Here is a 24,372-nt window from a genome sequence, read left to right as displayed (position 1 = left end):
CTTATAGTCCCAGATCAACATAACTTGGTTTGGGTTGCCATTTTGTCAAATATTTCTGTCATATTTGGCAAAAAAAATATATGTCTTTTCACAGTGTTTCAGTAGATTTTTGGATTTTATGTTTTCAGGCTTCATACGTTTTTCTGACAGTCACGTTTATTTTGCAACTGCTTCACTTCAATAAGAGATGCTCTACACACCCACAAATCATAAAGTCTTGGATGATGGTCTGTTTATAATAAGATAAAGTTGTCTTATATATGTGATTCAGATGTTTTACAGTAAACTGTTGTTCGTATCATTTGAGTAAAGAAACTATGAATGTCCCTCCCAAAACCCATCATATGAGAATACATCTGTGTATCACCATAATATGAAGATGTATTTGAATCACCTTCACAATATCAGTAATGAAATACACCTTAAGTTGCCAAACCAGGTAGAAATACTCACTAATAAAATGACCCTATTAAACAAACATGTAAATTACAAAAGACTTATTTTATTAACCCCTGCTGTGATTGTCATAAACAGACTATTTAGGTTTACTGGTCACATGACCCTCTTGCAAATGAAACAAAATGGTATGCATGTTATGCAGACATTGAATATATTCTAAAACCCTTTTAGCATTGTTCTGCTCTAACTGACAAAATTAATTGACAAATACAAGATTAACATTAGATAGTAACATGAAAACTGCATTGACACAGTGAGTGAGTATCTGTGCCAATGAATGACCTCACAGATGACATCTAACCAACAGCTTCTGCGAAGGGAAGTAAATGACATATCAGTGGAAAAACAGAAAGGACTGAAACTCCAATACACACCAAGGATGAGAATGGAAGCCAGTATCCTAAAACACTGCCAGGAAGATCCACTGCCGCTGTTGATGATGATGACAACAATGACGATGACGATAATGTTGATGATGATGATGAATTACGTTAGAAACATCTGCACCAATACAGTTTGTTTTGGACCATTAACCCTTACTATTACAAAACAATATCGCCATCTGTTGTAAAACCATTTTTCAATTCAAATGCCATCATTACATTTATGTTTACATGGAAACAGCATCCAGAGTGGAAAACAAAGTGGCTATTGATCGATGGTAACTGAAATGTAAAATAGACGGGTCCTTTTTTATTCCTTATGAATGTTTTTAGACTTTCAGTAGTGTAGTTAATTGCTAGTCAGGCCTGAGGGTAATTGGTCACAAAACATGTCATATGGTGAGATCAGATACATAAAAGATGGGCTGAATTGCTGACATTATTCATATGGAGGTGTGGAGGGCAAGGATCTGGGATCTGTCAGAGAGTAGCCACTTCAAACACTCCATTGTGCTGGCTGATGAACAAGTACTAAAAGTCCATCTCCTGACTTCAATAGTAGCATTGTAGGGGGAATGCAGTCAACCAGTCCACTCAGTGTCACAGGGTATACATGGGATATAACATAGCTGGGCTGGTGTAGGTTGGGTGGACAGGTTGGTGGGTTGGTGGATGGACGGGTGGATGTGTTGGGTGGATGCATGGTTTGTTGGGTTTGTGGGATGGATGGGTGGATGTGTTGGGTGGATGCATGGTTTGTTGGGTTGTTGGGTTTGTGGGATGGATGGGTGGATGTGTTGGGTGGGTTGGTAGGTTGTTGGGTTGGTGGATGGATGGGTGGATGTGTGTTGGGTGGGTTGGTAGGTTTTTGGGTTGATGGATGGATGGGTGGATGTGTTGGGTGGGTTGGTAGGTTTTTGGGTTGATGGATGGATGGGTGGATGTGTTGGGTGGGTTGGTAGGTTTTTGGGTTGTGAATGGACGGGTCGATGTATTGGGTGGGTTGGTAGGTTTTTGGGTTGGCGAATGGATGGGTTGATGTTTTTGGTGGGTTTGTAGGTTTTTGGGTTGGTGTATGGATGGGTTGATGTGTTGAGTGGGTGTAATGGTTTGTTGGATTGGTGGGTTGGTGGATGTGTTGAATGTTGAATGTGTGGGTGCATGGCTTGTGGCGTTGTTGGGTTAGAGAACTGGTGGATGTGTTGAATGGATGAATGGTTTGTGTGGTTGGTAGGATGGTGAGTCTGTGGGTTGGTGGGTAGCTGGATGGATGAGTAAATGGATGTGTTGGGTGGGTGCTTGGATTGTTGGGTTGGTGGGTTGGGCTAGTGGGTTGGAGAATGGATGAGTTGATTGGTGGATGTGTTGGGTGGTTGATGGTTTGTGAGGTTGGTGAGTGGGTGGGTTGGGTTATTGGTTTGGCGGGTTTTCGGATGAGTTGATGGATGAGTGGGCTGAGTGGATGGTTTGTTGGTTGGTGGGTTGGCGAGTCAGTGGGTTGGTTAGTGGGTTCGCAGGTTGATGGACTAATGTATGGATGAATGTGTGGGCTGGGTAGATGTTTGTTGGTTGGTGTGTTTGTGGATGGATGGATGGTTTGTTGGGTTGGTGGGTTGGTGAATTGGTTTGTTTGTGAGCTAGTGGCTTGATGGATTAAAAATAAGGTGAATTGGTGGGTTGATGGGCTGTGTGTTGGTGGGTTGAAGGTGGATGAGTGGACGGAGGTGTGAGTAGGTTGAGGGGATGGGTTGGTGAGTCAGTTGGTCTGTTGGTCTAATAAGGAAGTGTGAACAGATAGTCACCTTGTCACACTGACCACGACATTCGGAGGAAGTGTGGGGTGATTGAACATTGTTGGAATGAACCAGTCGCTGAAAGGATGGGTGGGTGGATGGTTTGGATAGATGAGTGGATGGAGGTAGATGGACGAGGCAAGTGAGAGAGTGGGTGGGTACATAGGTCGGTGGGAGAATACAGATGATATCAAGTATGGAAGAGTCACTGAAGTGTTAGTGATAAATATCTGGTTAATAGTTACAGCTTTCAGATAAAACCATTGAATAACTTGTCAAACCCAAGAAGTTAAAATGATTGCTACTTTAATGCCTTCACCTGATTTGGACAATGACAACATGTTTTTGTGTATTTTTCATGCTGACGACAGCATCTTCATGGCGCTGTGATGTCTTCAAGCAAGATCCCACCAGATAACCCGGTCATAATGTGATTTCTGGATGATAAATCATCACTGAACGTCTCCCCTTGATGACCTCCTACAGGGAGGGTCTACACATCACACCCTCACCATATCCATTTTGAAATAAATTTCACACAAAATAAAAAAATAATCATTATCTTAACCTGATCATACAAAACAATATAATTACAACACTATGCAAACATTTTCCAAAAATGTTAAATTTGTATAAACCTTTTTTGGTTGTGTAATTAATGTTTGTGTGAGGAACAGCACCCCTTCCATATCCTCATATAGGACAGTCGTATGTCAAAACAGGTGCATCTTCATCAAGATCCGTTGAATCCTGGTACAGGCAGGTAGTGAGGGTTTATAGAGGACTACATGCTCTACTGGAAACACAGGCATCAACAACTGAGATACTAATCTATCTTGTACATTGCCACAAAGGTTTTTCATCATACTCAAAATTCACCTTTTGTCGATTCTGTTTTTGAGAACTATTCTTCAAGTTAAACATCCATAAGGATGGGGATCATAGGGGATGGTTTTATGCCCTTTAAGAGACATATTCCAGTGATATCACAGCAGAGGACACCAAGCTTTAGACATAAAGTGCAGCGATATCGGGAATCAAATTTGTTAGGGTAAGACAAGCCGATGCTTTAACCACTAAGCTACCTTGCCGCATGGTTGTTGAAGTTGTAGGAATTGTAGCACGTGAAGCTGTTGTCAGGTGAGGTAGCATGAAGATATTTTCTTTACGTATAAACAAGGCACCTGTAATTAACCTGATGGCCTTGTATTAACAAGGTAACCAAATCATGATAAAAAATGTTATTAAACCGACCACCTGAAAGTGAGTGAGTGAGTGAGTTGGGTTTTATGCCGCTTTTAGCAATATTCCAGCAATATCATGGCAAGGGACACCAGAAATGGGCTTCACACATTGTACCCATATGGGGAATCGAACCCGGGTCTTCAGAGTGACCCACCTGAAAGTATACAGATAAACAGTTATGCAACAGCTGAGCTCTATTTTGACACATTAGTAGTTAATAAACAGATCACCTGTAGTTTGGCAGATCACCTAAAACTGAACTTATCACTGTTGTCAAACAAATCACTGTTATTAAACCTTGTTATCAAAGTTATCACCTGTTATCAAACAGATCATCTGTAATTAAACAAATCACTGTTATTAAACCGATCACTTGTTATCAAACAGATCACTGTTATTAAACCGATCACTTGTTATCAAACAAATCACTGTTATTAAAGTGATCAGCTGTAACTTAACAGATCCAACAGATCACAGTTATTAAATAGACCAGTGTTTCTAAACCAATCACCACAGATGGCTGATATAAATCAGATCACTTTTATTAAACCTAACACATGTTACCCAACAGATCACTGTTATTAAATAGATCAGTGTTATTAAACCAATCACCTGCAATCAAACAGATGACCCGTTATTAAACAGGTCACGTTTAAGTTAAACAGATCACCTTTAATGTGAACCTAACGTACAAGCAAACATACCTTCAGCCAACACTAGAACATGGCTACCCTGTTCGACAGTTACAGTATATTTCCCTGTACCCAACTTGAGACATATATATTACATTCTCCACACACTGAACACATGTACCTGAGGTCACAAGGGGTCACCACAGCAGGAACAGAAGAACTATCAATGCAACCACCACTTAAATTACACTCATGTACATTACAATGACAAACACCATTTGTCTGAAATCTTGCACATTGATGAAAGGAGAGACATCTGAGCCCAGGACAAGCCAAGAGTAAATATCTCCATTTCATTCTTAACTGCCAGTTGTCATGAAAAGTGGAAATTCAACTAGGTGAAAAGATGAATTTCAAACTGCACGATGAAAAGACGAATGTTGTATTTTCAAATGGTGAAATATTCAATATGTGGTGTAACTGCATTAATCTTCTTGACAAACAGACAATTTTATACAACATGGATGGAAAGGTCTCTCCTTTAGAAGTGTGCCTTCGGCTACGGATGTTGCCCTTTGAAATTTAAGTGCAGCAACAAGCCGAGTTCTTTTGATTAATAACAAATAAGTTATTTGAAATGTTTGTCTTTTATTCATGCAGTCTATACTGTTAGACTTTGTGTCAGTGAAAGTTTTAACCTTTGAAGTTTCCATTGGGCATTATGAATGTACTGCCCAGGGCCCCGTTTCTCAAAGCTCTCGTAAGCCTAAGATCTCGTAACCTTTCTCGTAGCCTTCGTACATCATATGTTACAGTATAGGAGATTCGAATGCTACGAGAAAAGTTACGAGATCTTAGGCTTACGAGAGCTTTGTGAAACGAGGCCCTGGACTCAAAAGGCTGGGCTCTAGCCTCAAAGTTTTTTAGTTTAATAGTCCACTCTGCAATATTCCTGTTGACAGAAGTCATTCAAAACAGTTGTGTTTGGACCTGACTATGGAGTGTTTGAGTGAGTATGTGAGTGTGTTTAATTTTACGCTGCACTCAGCAATATTCCAGCTATATGGCTATATATCTGTAAATAATCGAGTCATGTTGTCAACCAAGTCAGCAAGCCTGACCACCCCACCCTGTTAACTCCAATGCTTATCCCAACTCCAAAACTAATCCCAACCATAACCATAAACCCGAAACCTCATCCCAACCCCAGTCTTAATCTAATCCCAATTCTGAATCTTATTCCAACCTCAACTCCAAATGTCATCCCATCGCCAACCCCAACCATAACCCCATCCCTAAACCGAATCCTAACCCAACCTTGAATCTTATCCCAACCTTAACTCCAAACCTTATCCTAATCCAAACCCCAACATTTATCCCACCCCAACCCCTTATCCAACTCCAACCCCTTATCCCACCCAAACTCCTTACACCCCAACCCATTATCCCAACCCCAACCCCTATCCCACCCCAACCCCTTATCCCACCCCAACCCCTTATCCCACCCCAACCCCTTATCCCATAAAGTTTTCCTGAATACCATCATGATTTCTGATTTACAGCCCATGACACACATGCTCCATACACAAATAATTCAATGGGGAGACCCGCAAGAGACGTATAAGCCTTCCTACACATTTGGAAAAAAAATAATCAAATAAGAGCACCATCCAAAGTCTGAATACCCACAACACACCAATCAGTCAGGGTATTAAAACGAATGAATGACATGCTATGAATGAAATTGACGCTCAATAAACATGTGTCAGTCACACTCTTTCATCTGACACACGAGCCCTACCTTGCAGTTTCACTTAGTTGTCAATAGCATGTGTACCTGAAACCTGTATGTAATTTTAAATGAAGGAGTCAACTAACCTTGAGAAATAGTCATCATTTTCTGATCTTCACGCCAGGCTTATAAAATATGAAAACAATTTCACAATGACATTATCAACACATGTTAAAGCCTGCATTGCAATACATTGGTTATTCATGGATGTGTGCTTCATGAAAAAAGTGAAATAAATGGTGCAAATCTATATTATATGTATATTTACATACTGAACGAGTTACACTGTAACTAACACATTCTATCCATGCATATACAAGATCCAAGGTAGATACTTTAAAAAATGAGTTGTTGTGATGTAGCGTTGCAGCAAAAGTACATATTTTCCTATTTTGATGAAAGGTATATTTGTATATTACGATTTTTGATAAAGCACATTTGTGTATTCTGATCTTGAGTACACTTGTGTATTCAGGTCTTGGTTAAGGTTCATGTGAGTACTCTGTTTAAGTTAAGGTATATCTCTGCATTCTGACTGGTTCAGCTACATTTCAGTATTCCAGTTTCGGTTAAACCACATTTCAGTATTCCAGTTTCGGTTGAACAACATTTCTGTATTCCAGTTTCGGTTAAACAACATTTCTGTAGTCCAGTTTCGGTTAAACCACATTTCAGTATTCCAGTTTCGGTTGAACAACATTTCTGTATTCCAGTTTCGGTTAAACCACATTTCAGTATTCCAGTTTCGGTTAAACCACATTTCAGTATTCCAGTTTCGGTTGAACAACATTTCTGTATTCCAGTTTCAGTTTAACCACAAATTTTGTTTATGCTACATTTGTGCATTCTGATTTTGGAAGGGTATACTTCACATACAGAAAAGTACAAGTCATCAGACTGACTTGGTTGGTGCACATCAAATCCCATCTGATGGATACTTATAATGTCAATCACTGGATTGACCTGTCCAGAGTTGATTATTCATAGACAGCCATCAGAAAGCTGGAATACTGATTGGGTTAGTGTTTGACTGACTGACTGACTGAATTTGATTTTACGCCGCTTTTAGCAATATTCCAGCAACATCACGGTGGGAGGACACCAGAAATGGGCTTCCCACATTGTGCCCATGTGGGGATTCGAACCCGGGTCTTCGGCGTGACGAGCCAACGCTTTAACCATTAGGCTACCCCACAGCCCCCGTTAGTGTTTGACAACAAAGAAAGAACCAAAATTACTATGTCAGTCTACCAACTAAAAATGATGGAAGAATGATTTTGGATGATAAACAGAATTTCCACGTCTTCTGTTATGATATCAAATATAACCTTGAGTTCACAACTGGTATTTACTCATGTAGATACATTTGACACTTAAAGACACACAGATAAGATTCTCACAAAACCATAGTACATTGTTGTCAAACCAAAAACTATAATAATGTAATTCTGCAATTTTGACGGGTGGTTGGGTAGCCTAGTGGTTAAAGTGTTTGCTTGTCACGCTGAAGACCCGGGTTTGATTCCCCACAATGTGGGAAGCCCCTTTCTGGTGTCCCTCGCCGTGATATTGCTGGAATATTGCTAAAAGCGGCATAAAACTGAACTCATTCAGTCAGTCGCTGCAATTTTGAACCCATAGGATCCTGATTTTACTTAGGCAGACAACTCTGTACAGTGGGTTGTAGGTCCTTTTACTACTGAGCCTGCTCTGAGTGTGTGAAGCACTGTATAACGCCATGTGGCCAGTGTATATGCACAACATCCCATGTAGCTATGACTGTACTCGTATAGACATCTACTCAGCTGCAGCTGTTGTCTGTCCATGCACTGACACAGAAAACAGATTTCAATAGTCGCAATCTCAATAGTGAGATGAAGAAAATTACTTTGTGAATTTCTAAGACTTTGAAGAGGTCAAAGAGTACACTTTCCCTACCCTTGCATATATCCAACACCCGACTGACAGCTCATGTAATACAAACATCTCATCTAATGTTGTTATTGTCAGTGAGGTGCGATACGACACATATTACAATCCTTGGAGTATAACAGAATATACATGATGTATTTCAAGTGCACGAGATGTAGGCTAGATAAACATTATCTCTATACAAATAATTTCATACTGAAAAATACTTTATGTATGGCAGTATTATGGTACTATTCAAAGCATATTTTTAAACACCCTGGGAAGGTCCGGGTTAGACTATTGATCTTCAGTAACCCATGCTTGTTGTAAGAGGCGACTAACGGGATCGGGTGGTCAGGCTCGCTGACTTGGTTGACACATGTCATCAGTTCCCAATTGCATAGATCGATGCTCATGCTGTCGATCACTGGATTGTATGGTCCAGATTCGATTATTTACAGACCGCCGCCATATAGCTGGAATATTGTTGAGTGCAGCATAAAACTAAACTCACTCACTCACTCTAAAATATGATATTTCTACTTGAATGAAGGAAGGATTTAACGTCAAGAACATGAATTGACTTAAGAGGGTGGGTATTTAAGAAATTTGCTACACTGATTAATAAATATGTATCATCTCCTACAATGAATAAACCAATGCATTAAACCACTATTATCTAATGATGACTACCATGACCTATTTGCCAAAATATGTTCATTTTGGTGCACTGAGTCCATCTTTTCTATCAATAACTGAGCAAAACATTTCTCTTGCTACTGAAAGTAATTTCATTTGGAGGCTGTTCTTAATGTCTTGTCATACGAAAATGCCTCAAAACATTGCTTTTGCAGAAAACAATTAAGCATATTTATCACTGAATGGGAGCGATGTGGTAGCCTAGTGGTTAAAGCATTCGCTCGTCCCGACAAAAACCTGGGTTCGATTCCCTACATGGGTACAATGTGTGAAGCCCATTTCTAGTGTTACCCGCGCAATATTGCTAGAATATTGCTAAAAGCAGCATAAAACTAAACTCACTCACTCACTATCACTGAATAGAGACAAAACACCCTGGAAAACCATTTTTAAAATAAAAACACTGAACGAACAAGTAGCTTCAGAGGAGGAAAAGAAACCACAATAATTTGCTTTTGCACTTCACTAAAACAGACAACTCTGCAGCTTGACTGCAGATCAAGAGAATGGAACTAATTCATGATCTAACATTACACAGAGTACAAAGCGTTCAGTGCGAAGATGATATATTCCCATGTAACAATATTCCTGTCAATCCAGTACAGAATTGTCCTACCCTATATCTACAAACCTGTCTGTGTGGAGGGGATCTCTGATCAAAGGACCGATAACTAGAACAGAGGGTTTGCCTTATCACATCAAGTCATGTGTTTCTGACCTACGTATATAAGTACAACATCCGCTGCCAGCAAGGACAAAGGGGTGGAGACTCGGCAAAATCACAGGTCTGAGTTCAAGTCTCGCTTGTGAACAACGACAATGCTGGTGACTTCATTCGGGGACAAAACTCAATGCTTAATGGGTCACTGTCTGGGTCCTCCCTTGGTCTGTTCTTTAAATCTTCTGGGATGTTTTGACAGCTAGTTAGGAGAGGACTTAGAACATTTATTAAATGTCTGGTTGTGGTTTGTGTGGCTTTTGACAGCTGCTGGATGGAGTTACATAGTTATGTGGGTAGGACCCGAAACTAGGTGACTGACCTCACAGAATTAAGCCATCACCTCTAATACAACATGGCTCAGGTTCCATGAGAGAAATATTATTGATATATTACCCATTTAACATCACATTTTGAGCCTATTTTAGGCAGTTGATTTGGCACACTATAGGTAAGCACATTTTTCTTCTTCTTCTCATCATCATCATCATCATCATCATCATCATCATCATCATCATATTCACCAACAGAGCATATATAGCAGTGCAATCTTTTTCAGAAATATTCGCCTCAGGCATGATGTTTTTGCTTCAAGCTGATTGGCTAGTTCTCACTAACTGTTTCATTGTTTTCACAGTTGGTTGGCAAACTCAGATTTTCAATATTAATCAGAAAAAAAAAAAAAACTGCTCACAACTTGGACTTAAATATTATTTAAGATTTTAAAGCCTACGACCTATGAATATTTACACATTATCTGTTCAGCTGTTTGTTAATAGCAACTAATGGATTAGTTAAGATCAATTGATGCATGCATGTCCTTATATCCCAATTACATAGATGGATGCTCATGGTGACAATCACTGGGATGTCTGGTCCAGACTGATAATTTACAGACTGTCATGAAACAGCTGGAATATTTCTGAGATCTTAAACTATAAACTAAGCTGAACATAGAGATTTTTCTGGGTTACATAATCTTTTTATTCTTGAGTAACGTTTCAGGGCTTGTTCTGGCCCCATCATCAGGTAAAACTGATCAGAAAAATCTCTATGTTCATCAAATAGCATCTTCTAAAATGGCAATCAAGCATATAAAATAAACGTTGGATTTTTCTCTAAATAGATGAACTGTGACACAAGGTTGTGTTTTTAAAATGTAAAAGTTGACTTAACTGTTTCTCAGCATATGAACTGCACACTCAGCTAAATATATCTCATTGTGTATGACTGACACACAGGTTCATTACAACAGTGGCCCAGTGTTCTATGAGAAATATCTAAAACCAAGCAGGTGACTGGACCTGTATTTATAATGTCGGAAGTGTTGACTGAAAAACAACAACAGTTCCCAACATATAATGAGGTACATTTTCATCTGACCTCAGACATACACACTTACATAAAACCCAAGTGGGCAGAAGAAAACAATTAATAATTTAGCAGGTGGTTGTGTTAATGATAAAATGCACTTGCTTTTGTTTTTAAGCCAAGAGTGACAGTTTCCAGTGCTTTGGATGCTTCAGTGATTGACAAGATGTCTGATGCAATTCTGCAATTTCACCTGTATTGCATTTTCTAGTGTGTTTGTTTTTTCAGGTGAATAATTAACTTGCCTTTGCATGTGTTTGTGATAGATCCTTCTTAGGGGCAGGATAAGCTCATGTATATGTGAACACCTGGTGTCATCACAGTTTTGATAGTGATTCATAAACATTTACTTAGCATACAGTCAACTCTGCTTTTAACAGAGGTTTGTCTGTGAGTATGTATAGGTTGCCTTTATTTATTTACACTTTCATTTAATTAAACAATTAATTAGTTCAAAGTTACTTTTCTGTAAAACTTTTACAGCTGTATTTTTTCTCCCTGTTTTATCTATCCATCAGAGGAACATATAAAAATAAATATATACTGTCATTGTTATATTTTATGAGTGTGGCTCAGGTGAATATTTAAACTGAAAATAGAACAGAACTGCCATATTCTTTACTCTTTATATGTCAACCAATTCACATCCCAACTTACAAAAAAATTCTGACACCATTTCATTGCCTAATTATGTCATGAAACAGACATTTATTATGTAGACACAGAGAAGTCTGTATAGCACCTGTCAGTTGCATTACCCTACCCATAATCAGGGCCTGTGATGTAGAAGATATGCCCCAAAGGAGGATACATATCATGACATGTTGGTCAATAACCTCTTACCACCACACACACATATCCATATTTAGGGCTGATGAACATGAAAGAATTGTCCTAATAGAGAATGTATATAATGAAAATGCATTTTTTACACCAAGTATAACCATCCATTTTCAGCGCTGGCATTTGTCGAATAAGTGTTCTGGTTGATGATATGAGCTGATGCTGTTTTCCCATCCACCACTCCCAAGTCCTCTGATTATATCTGTTCCACCAAGTCCCAAAGTAAGAGGTTGCTGACGTAGAATGTTCCGTGTACTGATCAAAGCCAACCATATCACCCGGCCTCATTGTAGGGGCAATTTTCTTCCCCAACATCATAAAATATCTATCAACAGTGTACCAGACAATGACACAACTTACGAATCTTACTTTGAAGCATGTCATTTACCTTGACGCAAAGGTCAATCCTCGAACAAGATCGTATCTGCTGTCTTTATGAAATTTCTCTCCAAAAACACTTAGTGTTTGTGTGGCCCTACTTTGTTGATGCTTTGTTAAGTGAGTTAACTCGTAAAATACAAATATTTCACCCCACTGAAAAACAAAAGCAGGCTTTCAAAGAGATTGCAAAGAATTACATTGCTGACAAATGTTTTTGATTTAGAAGATATATAGTTTAGTTTGTTCAATTTCCGGGATTCATTGGAATTCAACATAGGCAAATTTAGTTTAAAACCGACGGCATAGTTTGAAATGTCCAAATTATCATGCTTTATAAGATTCAACTCAACTTGTCCCAAAGAAATCATGCCCACCTCTCAGATTCTCCTTCCTAAACTGCTGATGACTTTCAACAACTGAATACGATTGGGCCTTTCTAGACCCATTAGAATTTGATACCTCACACAGGAATTCGAAACTTCCCATCGAAGAATACCTGCCAATTTCTCCTTGTTCTGGTAATCTAAGGATCAGGTAATGACATTGCTTTGACAAAAACATGAATACTTCCTAATTTGATCTTATCTTATCAGTGGTGACTGGATTCTTTAATACTTTAATGCTTTCTCATTCATATCTGCCTTCAGAGATAATTTTCTGACAATCAAACATCTGACAGTTCCAACTATAACAAGGAATAGGTTTGGCTCTGTTGATACTCTAACTTACATAAACAATCAAAGAGAAATCTTGGCTAAGATTCTACAGTTTTACAATATTACATTTGATTTCACTTCATCTTACCAAACAGAACTGACTGTGAAGCCTAAAATTGCCCAGATGCAAGTATAGAAACAACAAGTGAGTGAGTGAGTATGGTTTTAGGCCGCTTTTAACAATATTCCAGAAATATCATGCTGGGGGACACCAGAGTGAATGAGTGAGTGAGTGAATGAGTATGGTTTTACACCGCTTTTAGCAATATTCCAGCAGGGGACACCAGAAATGGGCTTCACACATTGTACACATGTAGGGAATCGAACCTGGGCTTTCGGCATGACGAGCGAACGCTTTAACCACTAGGCTACCACACTGCCCCGGGGGACACCAGAAATGGGCTTCACACATTGTACACATGTAGGGAATCGAACCTGGGCCTTCGGCATGACGAGCTGTAGGGCTACTGCACCGCACTCGGGGACACCAGAAATGGGCTTCACACATTTTACCCATGTGGGGAATCAAACCTGGGACTTCGGCATGACGAGCGAACGCTTTAACCACTAGGCTACCGCACCGCCCCAGGGGACACCAGAAATGGGCTTCACACATTGTACCATTGTGGGGAATCAAACCCAACCCTTTGGCATGACGAGTGAATGCTTTAACCACTATGCTACCCTCACCGCTCATGAAGCAACAAGTTAATACATCCAAAGGGTGATGTCAATGTATCTTCCCACTGAGCCTCTAACAGTCATCTGGACCCAAGATGACAGCAAGAACATACCTGAAACCATCTCCCATGGTTAGATTATAGGGTGAACATGACAGTTGTCGTGTAACATGACACACTGGACATGTTTCCTGTCAGAAGCATGACGGTCATGCTGTGACCTCTTCACCACAGTTAGGTGGGAGTATAACATGGTATGCTGCCAGTGTTGTGCAAAGAATCTACCTGTCACAATTGGTGTTGATTACCCCTTTCTGGTATGTGATGTTTCGCAGACTACGCTTCCTCTGAAGTTGGTGGGGCTGGTGGCGGGCGGTGAGGGTGATGTGACGGGGTGACATTGAGCACTCAGATGGTTTTGAAAAACATTCATTGCTTACCTGAGTGAGTGAGTGAGTCTTAGTTTTACACAGCTTTTAGCAATATTCCAGTGATATCACAGAAGGGGACACCAGAAATGGACTTCACACATTGTACCCATGTGGGGAATCGAACTAGGGTCTTCGACATGATGAGCGAACGCTTTGACTGCTTTTAACATAATTCATTCAGTTGGATGGACAACATTATTTTGTTCATCCTCAAGATGATTTGGCTTCTTTTTCAGACTGAAATAACATTCTCTTGAGTAAAATTGTTTTCAAATATATAAAAAAAACTTCCTTGAAATGGAAACAATCGCCCTTTTAGGCTCATTTTATTCTCCCGTTACATTTTGTGCAGTTTACATTCTTGAAAGTTTTTGAAAGTAGATACGATGGGTCAAAACAGTTGCTTACATTGCACCCTTTGACTTTAAGAGTAAATAAAGCAACACCTTTATCAAAATCCCGGACCTTTCAAGCTTACATCTGTAACAACACAAATCTTCTTCAACCTTTTTAATTTTTAAACCATTTCTAACACCCTCCCATTTAGACAACAATTCCTCGTGTGGCAACAGTGGAATATACCACTTACTGAAAATACTTTTCATTCATAAAGGGAGGAATTGTTCCGTTCACGTGGTCTATACAAAATTCAAAAATTGGGACACGTCCTGATCTGTATTCAAAGTGTGGACGGTGTTTATTCACACTACCAGGCCTCTTCTCATTCACAGTTCGTGTTTTCTTTGAAAATACAGCCCGAATATTGACACTAATGTATGATTATCTTGCTACAATGAGGTTGTGTCAGAGAGGATCCTGTAATGAACACAATATCAACACATGACACAAGAGTCTCACTTCTCCAGTTTCGCCATGAACCACACCATTGTCCATAGTCTTGCACCTTTCATTGTCGGCTTCTGGTTGAAGAGCCTTAATATGTCACGTCACAATAAAGTTTTGATTCTGTTTATTCAAGAAGCATAACAAGGCAGTGATGACAGAGGGTTGTCTCATATTTTAAGTTTTGTAATTATTTTCATAATATGAAGATTTTTATGAAGTGAGGGCGTACAGTCTTTCAACAGGAGCCGAGATCTCTTGTAACACAATGTTTGAGTGTTCTGTGGGTAATCCTTGTACTGATGACCCAACGGAGCGATAACCTTTTTCATAAAGTTGAAAAAATAGTTCATGAAGTGGTTTGTTTAAGTATGTTCACTACTTGCAAAAGTGAACCTTGATAAATGGGAAGGTCAGATTACATTCAATGAAACTAGCACAACTCCCAGTTCAAAACTCTTGACTGTCGAGCAAAACCCTATACTCAACGAGAATGTCTGCTGGGGATTTACACCACTTTTGTAAACATCTTACTTATGTCTATGGCCAGTTAAGAAAACCTTTACTATGAGGTGAGGTGAAATTGGGTTTATCATTGTGCTTGAGAATATTTCGCTCATATGACGATCCTTTACTATGACCTTGACCTTCAAACATTATGGGGGCGGTGGGGTAGCCTAGTGGTTAAGGCATTTGCTTGTCATGCCAAAGACCCGGGTTTGATTCCCCACATGGTACAATGTGTGAAGCCCATTTCTGGTGTCCCCTGCTGTCATGTTGCTGGAATATTGCTAAAAGAGGCGTAAAACCAATCTCACTCACCTCTCAAACATTATGGGTGAAACAAGTTGTGCAAACAACAGTCCCTTATGATTTCAAAGAAACTGAATTTCTTATTGTCTCAAAGTAAATACATTTCCAAAGTATTTCCATTAATAAGCTTGAGAAAAGGGAACTTTACGAAACATGGTCTTAGATTAATGGCAAAAGTTGATGACTACACTTGTCTGATATACAACAGTATTTTTATTGAACAGACAGCAATATAATTTGAAGAAGTTTCCTTTTGAGAAAAACACTTCAACACATTCCACTCACTAAGAATATCACAAATACTCTCATTAACTGAAATACTACCAAAACAACAACACAAACTCAAACAATGCAACCTGAAACACGGTAAGGTTTCAAAGTATCACAACAGCCCAAATTAGAAGCCGTGTGTCATTAAATCTAAGTCTACGATCGATAACAGAAGCGCTCGCTCAATACATATGCAGATCCCTGGTGCACCCGTAAATGACTCTGTTGTATGTTGTTACCTGTCTCAGCTGAGTGACTCTACCTGACAGGTAACCCTACCGACTGGTCTACCCTCACTTTCTACCCCCCATGTCGTTACAGGTAACTCAATCTAGTTAATCCTCCACTGATACCTGTGGTAAGACAATCTCGGATTGTTTGGAAGGTTCCATACACCTGGTCTGTTTGCGGAGAATAATTCGCTGTCTAATTTCACAGACAGATTAACATCAACACTATTCTTTGTGTGTATGTTTCAGACAGTTAGACTCTAGAGTTCTGATTATTGATACCACGAGCTGAGATTTGCTAAAGGTCATCTGTGAGTTTATGCATGTCAAACTGTCAAACTGCAAAATCAGGATCACATACATTTTCTTGTACATATACTTTTATAATGAATAGATAATATGTTTGTCGAACATACCTCATATTTACATGATCATGTTCATAAAAAGAGTTCTTTCCATTCCATGACAGTAGACTGACTGACTGAGTTTGGATTTACGCCGCTTTTAGCAATATTCCAGCAAAATCACGGCAGGGGACACCAGAAATGGGCTTAACACATTGTACCCATGTGGGGATTCGAACCCGGGTCTTCGGCGTGACGAGCCAACGCTTTGACCAATAGACTACCCCACCGCCCCTCCATGACAGTAGAAAAGTTTATAACTACAACGCAGACTAATTGTCCCTTTTGACTATTTAAAAAGTGACAAAACCTTTTCAATATCCATAAGAAATCTCGATTGTACAATTGTGACTATATCATTAGTAGATATTTGTTCCAGCAGTACCACAGCTGTACGATGTTGTTTGTAAACAAATGGAATCTGGACCAAGTTAAAAATTATGAGACGTATAATTCCGGGGAGTTATAGCCATGTTCAAATTTATGAGACCAATAGTTCTGTAGAATTCATAATGTAGCCATGTTAACAATTACAAAACAACTAGTCCCTAGGATATTGTTAGTAGGCCAGACCAATTTCATGTCTTGTTTTATGGATCCGCCGGTCATATTTTTTCAAGAATCAGACAAAAATTAAATTAATTTTCCCCACACAAAAAATGAAATCCTAATGTAATTTATTGGCCAAAAATGTAAACTTACACGCAAAAGTTTTAAGATTGTTTTTTGCCTCATACACTCTTCATAAATTGCCAAAAGTAAAATACTTTTAGCATTAAAAAGGAATATTACTTTGACTGGTGATTATTTAAATGATTTTTTTCCCTCCTGCCTATAGGTTTTCTGAGGACAAAATCCGTAAAACATGAAATAAAACTGGTTTGGATGAAAATTCCTTGATAAACACTCAGCTGTAATAACTACACATTATTCATCATGATGCTCTCTCAACCCCTTCATAACACATTTTTCTTTGATGTACTTTTTCCTGATCCTCATAATTCTACAACACTCCTCCCCTAAGTGATATTCTCCTAAACGATACTACACTCCTAACAAATACCTACATACAGATATCAATGGTCACCTTGTCCCACAATACATTAGCACTATCTCTACCATCAGCAGACATCTGATACGGCCATTAGCATGACCTGCTACTTAAAGGGACATTGTGGGAAGGAAAGTGACCTCAACAGCCCTGTGTACTGGTTACCTGGGCTATCTCTCACTGTCATCTGGCTGAAGGGGCTACAGAGTGATGTGGAGAGGTACAGTTCTCACATACACAGTTATTGGGTATTTCAACATGTTTTGTGTTTTGTAACTGGTTACCTGGGCTATCTCTCTCACCATCATCTGGCTGAAGGGGCTAACAGAGTGATGTGGAGAGGTACAGTTCTCACATACACAGTTATTGGGCATTTCAATGTTTTGTGCCTGGGCTAACATTTTTGTACCTGGGCTATCTCTCACTGTCATCTGGCTGAAGGGGCTACGGAGTGATGTGGAGAGGTACAGTTCTCACATACACAGTTATTGGGTATTTCAACATGTTTTTGTACCTGGGTACCTGGGCTATCTCTCACTGTCATCTGAGTGAAGGGGCTACGGAGTGATGTGGAGAGGTACAGTTCTCACATACACAGTTATTGGGTATTTCAACATGTTTTTGTACCTGGGCTATCTCTCACTGTCATCTGGGTGAAGGGGCTACGGAGTGATGTGGAGAGGTACAGTTCTCACATACACAGTTATTGGGTATTTCAACATGTTTTTGTACCTGGGCTATCTCTCACTGTCATCTGGGTGAAGGGGCTACGGAGTGATGTGGAGAGGTACAGTTCTCACATACACAGTTATTGGGTATTTCAACATGTTTTTGTACCTGGGCTATCTCTCACCATCATCTGGGTGAAGGGGCTACAGAGTGATGTGGAGAGGTACAGTTCTCACATACACAGTTATTGGGTATTTCAACATGTTTTTGTACCTGGGCTATCTCTCACTGTCATCTGGCTGAAGGGGCTACGGAGTGATGTGGAGAGGTACAGTTCTCACATACACAGTTATTGGGTATTTCAACATGTTTTTGTACCTGGGTACCTGGGCTATCTCTCACTGTCATCTGAGTGAAGGGGCTACGGAGTGATGTGGAGAGGTACAGTTCTCACATACACAGTTATTGGGTATTTCAACATGTTTTTGTACCTGGGCTATCTCTCACTGTCATCTGGGTGAAGGGGCTACGGAGTGATGTGGAGAGGTACAGTTTCACATACTGGTTACCCCCAATGTCAATGAGAGGTTGGCGCTTACCAACGTCTTAGTTAGCATCATTAGCCATGAACAAGAGCATGTACATTATTACATGTAGATAGACTATGTGTAGACTATGTGTAGACTATGAGCAGATGGCTCTTCGGGGGCTAAATTGGTCAGTTATAACCACCTCAACCTTGCTGCATCCCCCAATAATGAATGTCAGTATAGGACTGACTGACTGACTGAGATTGGTTTTATGCCGCTTTTAGCAATATTCCAGCAACATCACGGCGTGGGACACCAGAAATGGGCTTCACACATTGTACCCATGTGTGGATTCGAACCCGGGTCTTTGGCGTGACGAGCCAGCGCTTTAACCATTAGGCTACCCCACCGCCCTGTCAGTATAGGACATCAATGTTGCATTCATTAAAATTTCAGTCCCATGATGGGATTCAAACACGTACCTTCTGATCCAAGGTCAGATACCTTTCCACATGACCAAAGAGTTTAACCCTATCGACAAGCTGACAAGGTAAGGATGTCATCTAGGACTCCACATCATGCTCCACCATCATGAACCCTGTTGACCTTAGACAGAACAGCAGGGGAGGGATTAAAGGGGATATCATTAGAGATAAATACACTTCCATTATATCAGCTAAACGATTAACAAGGTCAAGGACAACTTCTTTTAGTGTCATTTCAGAAGCTGGGAAGTACAAGATAGACAAATTTCTTTATTTCATGAGTGCAATGTTTTGATACAGACCGTTGACACCGGTACAAGAATCTGTATCGAAACGTCACACTCACGAAATAAAGAAGTTCTCCATAAAGTTTGTCTTCCAAGGTCAAGGATGATTGGCATTACTAGCAAGGTAGTTTAGGGAGCCTCACAATTTGCCCAAATTGAACAAAATGTCTGTTTCATAGGAGGCACTCATGTGCCGGTGTGAGGCTGACTGTAGAACATAGAAGCCATTGGTGGTTATTTGTTCTATGTAAATTACAGTACACTAAGATGATCATAATAAACACAAGCCCTTTACTAGAGGTTGCGAAAGTTAAAGATATCAATGATGCCTCTGTACAAATGTTCCATATACATATATGGTAAAACATTAAATGGACGTATTACACGGATCCACCAGCTTCCAGATCTGTTCATTCACTTGCATGTTCTCTGGCACATTTCGGCTATCATTCATATTACACATTTAAAAAAAAAACAGTAGAAAAGTTGTCTTCATTCATTCAGTTCTGTTTGTCTATAAGTTAGTTCACTACTTGAATTCTATAAAAGTTAGAAAGTCTTTTTCATTCATTCATTCATTTATTCATTAGTTTATATTTATCATTTTTGTTTAATTTAATACAAGAGAAGGTTAGTGTGTTTGTTCATTCTTTTCAGTTATTAGCTATATAAGAAAAATTAATTTCACAAATGTAATAAAGGGTCATTTATTCGTTTATACACTGATTTCTCCTACAATTTCTATAGATTATTATTAAGCAGAAGCATCGACACAGAGGCAAAGGCAGCCGGAACGACGTGGGCCGAGCTGAAGAGGATCTCCCAGAACCGTCCGTTGGAGGGGTGTTGTTGTGGCCCTTTGTTCCCCGAGGAATCAAGAGGCATAAGTCAAGTAAGTCAATTTATTAAGTAACAAAAGTATAAAAGACTGTTCGCTTTACCTCAATTTGCTCCTTCATTTCTTTTACCATTTATGCCATTTCTTTTATTCCATGATGCAATGCTGACTTTATAACAAAGTCACATACTGTTTTATGTGACATTCGACATTTGATCTTAATGTGTAGATAGTTGTGTATGCTAAAGATATCAACATTCTAACAGCGGCGTCTCGAGGTCCAAGAGTTTTAAACACCGAGCCACTGAGACAACACATGAGTGATATAGCTCATAACTCCCCAGTAAAACACAAAGCTCTTTGTGTTAGGAGATAGCCTATTGAAAGATTTGTCAAACAGAGCCAATGTTAAGAGTGTGCTGTCAAAAGACACGTGTTTAAGAGATAAAAGATGTTTGTTTGAATAGTAAAGATGTCACACGCAAATCTGTGGGATTCTGAAATAGCTGACACACCACTAATACACAGCTTCATATCTGGGTTTTCTGATAAAACACTTCACTTATAGCATAGCAAAGGCCTTAAACCAGCACACTGCTTAAGAGTGAATGAGTATAGTTTTACGCCACTTTCAGCAATATTCCAGCAATATCACGGTGGGGGACACCAGAAATGGGCTTCACACATTGTACCTATGTGGGGAATCAAACCCGGGTCTTCAGCATGACAAGTGAACGCTTTAACCACTAGGCTACCCCGCTGCCCACACTGCTTAAGAGAACTTGCTGTGCAGATTTGTGTCCCCCTATTGGTCCAGGAAGCTGTGATCATTGGTTCTAATCTCAGTTTGCCCTGATTATGTTAATGTTAGTCAAAAAGATACACATGACTGTGGGAATCACTAAAATTGGTAATTGTCTGACTACATCCTCCCAAAGCAAGCTGCTATGCTGTGATATACATGTTACTGAAACTCTGTTCAAAGCACTGAGGGCCTGTGAAGATCCGGGTTAGAATAAATTGGCCTTCAGTAACCCATGCTTATCGTAAGAGGCAACTAACAGGATCGGGTGGTCAGGCTTGCTGGCTTTGTTGACACATCTCATCGAATTCAATATGCGTAGATGGAAGCTCATTATGTTGATCACTGGATTCTCTGGTCCAGACTTGACCAACTCTGTGGTGTAGTGGTTAGAGCGGAAGGTCGCGGGTTCGATCCCCAGCTGCATCATACCAAAAGACGTTAAAATATGGTACTTGTTGCTCCCTGCCTGGCGATCGGCATTAATGGGTATGTTACAAGGACTGGTCGGCTCGGAGTCAGTATAATGTGTCTGAGTGGGGTATTCATGCTTCACTGTGGCATGGTATCTCAGTAGGCTAGCACTATAAAAACAGCTTAAGTCCAGGCTAGTATAAGCAGCCGCACATACACATACACACGCATGCAGTCGTCATATGAGCGAAATATCCTCAGGCACGAAGTTAAACCCAATTTCACCTCACCTCACCTCTGGTCCAGACTCAATTCCTTACAGACTGCCACCATATAGCTGGAATATTGCTGACTGTGGCGTAAAACAACAAACCAAATCAAAACATTGAGCTTATCTCCAATTACAACCCGAATTCTGAAAACAAGAATATCTTAAATAACGGAGATACCACCCACAAAACAAAAATTGTCACAGATCATTTGCCAAAGCCAGACCCGTGTTGTTGAACAATCTTCCAAACAACAGCTCAGACTTCTTTGAGTGGCATTTTAGAATTTCTGAAGTACAATATTGACAAATTTTATGGAAAACTTCTTTTATTTCGAAAGTTCAATGTTTAGAACAGATTCTTGTACCATTGCCTAAGACATCTGTGAGCTCAACTAGTTCAAGCTAAAGCTAAAAACGCACCTTTCATACAGTGCCTTTGCCTGAGTGACTCTCAGCAATTGCTTGGAACAGGCTCTATATAAATATTACTTTATTTACTAAATTATTAAACCCAACATACTCATTTCCTCATGAAAACAAATTTACAATATGTTGTCAAAAGAGGTTCTTATGTTAATTCATCCGTACAAGATCACTTAAGGCCATATAAAGTGATGTATCTCAAATATATAAATCATAGCATTTTATACACCGAGAAAAAAAATCTGCATAATTATCATTTCATGGCATATGCTAATATTCCTGTTGAATTTATGATGAGGCTGTTACCATGACAACTAAATGAGTTATGACTCTGTACACAGTGTGAGGCTGTTGTTGGTACAATCGCACCAAATAAGACTCAGAGTTTGAAACAAGTCTCGACCTGTCTTGATTTTCTTGACTTTAAAAAGACAATGATGTAAGGTTCTCTATTCTCAAATTGTTTCTTCTAACCTTTTAGTCTTTGGTGAGTGAGTGAGTGAGTGAGTGAGGTTTTACACTGTTAGCAATATTCCACCGATATCCCAGTGTGACACCAGAAATGGGGTTCACACATTTTACCCATGTCGGGAATCAAACCCGGGTCTTCAGGCATTCTGAGTGTACTGCTTTAACCATTAGGCTACTCCACCACTGCCTTCTTCAAATAAACAATGCAGGTTCAGTTACCAAAATGCCTCTTCAAGCCTGTGCCATATTTCAGTAGGTTAGTACTCTTGTGTTTTTCTATATAAAACAAGTCACTTCAACATCAACAGACTTCATAAAACAGAACTTGCAAATAACCGGTTATGTCAATATCACTTTATGAAACCCTTCAAGCCAAGGGCAAGGAAGCTATGAGCTTGCAACTGTTTTTACAAGTGTAAACATGCTATCATGACAAGGATTCAGTTCAGCAGATCAACTGGCAAAGGTTATCAGAAATATGATTTAAACACATGCATTACTCAAGGGCATTAGGCTGAGGACAACTCTGGCTCACTCCCAACTCTCCACATGTTCCTTGAAGCATGTCAGCCAGACCTGTAGCAACCCGGGACCCCAGATATCCTGACATGATATATCTGTCATGGGTATATTGGGTATATATCGCAGGTGCCATCTTTTTGATGTTTATGAACAAAATATTCATATTGGGATAATACAGTCAGGACGACCTTTGGCGGCTTTAGAAAAGCCATTATCACAGCTCCAATGGTTTTCAATAATCACGGTATCTTTGTATCTGTTCATGATTTCTCCACTATCTGCTGTGACAAAAGACTCAAACAAGAAAGGAGCCTGTCAGTTCAGTTATTGTTGATGGAAGGGTGGAAAAGTTAAGAGCTGCCACAAAATTTAATGTTTCCTGAACACTTTGTGTTGTAAGATCTTCATGTATATTATTGAGACATGTTTAATGATATAGAGCTCAGAATGTAAAGAAGAACGAGTTGGTTTTAGGGAGAGAAGGTAGAGTACACCTTTGTTGAAGTCTCATGAAACTTACAAACGAAGGTCTCATTCAACAAAGCAATTGTAGCACTAAAGTACTGTCGGAAATAGAAAAAAACTGTATTTTCTCATTTATCTCTACAATTTATGTAGTTGATATGTGCAAGTGTGAAATATATGTTAAACTAAGTTCGGCCTAACTACAGTCCCAGTGGTAGGGACATAGGAAACGTACAAAAAGGGCTTTACTAAGGAGAGATTAGTGCAGAAATGAGCAATGCGTTTTATTTGGAACAGACCATGGCTTTATGCAAATTAGTGTGCGACGATATTGTATTACAAAGGACACTTTTTAAATGCATATTTTGAAATTAGATGTAGCTTCATTATAAACGATAGCTGGCATAAAAAATAATAACATTCATGCTGAAACTATTAAGGATGTAGCTATCATGGAGTCTCATTGTCACTATGAAAAGAAACAGATAGGAGGGTTCGTCTCAAAAGCAAAACCTGGAGGGGTGTCGCAG

At 39.5% G+C, this 24,372-nt stretch overlaps 1 long non-coding RNA gene across 1 annotated transcript; it reads left to right on the top strand.

Annotated features, from left to right (window-relative positions):
• Positions 1-1,201: 1,201 nt before the first annotated feature.
• LOC124271359 lies at positions 1,202-20,500 on the top strand. The gene is made up of 3 exons (XR_006897017.1): positions 1,202-1,214; positions 2,574-2,576; positions 20,413-20,500. It is a non-coding gene; the product is annotated as an uncharacterized LOC124271359 (long non-coding RNA).
• The last annotated feature ends 3,872 nt before the right edge of the window (positions 20,501-24,372 follow it).

This window comes from Haliotis rubra, unplaced genomic scaffold (genome assembly GCF_003918875.1).
Source record: "Haliotis rubra isolate DU_JTF1 unplaced genomic scaffold, ASM391887v1 Scf16, whole genome shotgun sequence".
Lineage (NCBI taxonomy): Eukaryota > Metazoa > Mollusca > Gastropoda > Lepetellida > Haliotidae > Haliotis > Haliotis rubra.
Note: the sequence above shows the minus strand (reverse complement) of the source record. Positions and strands in the feature narration are given on the sequence as shown.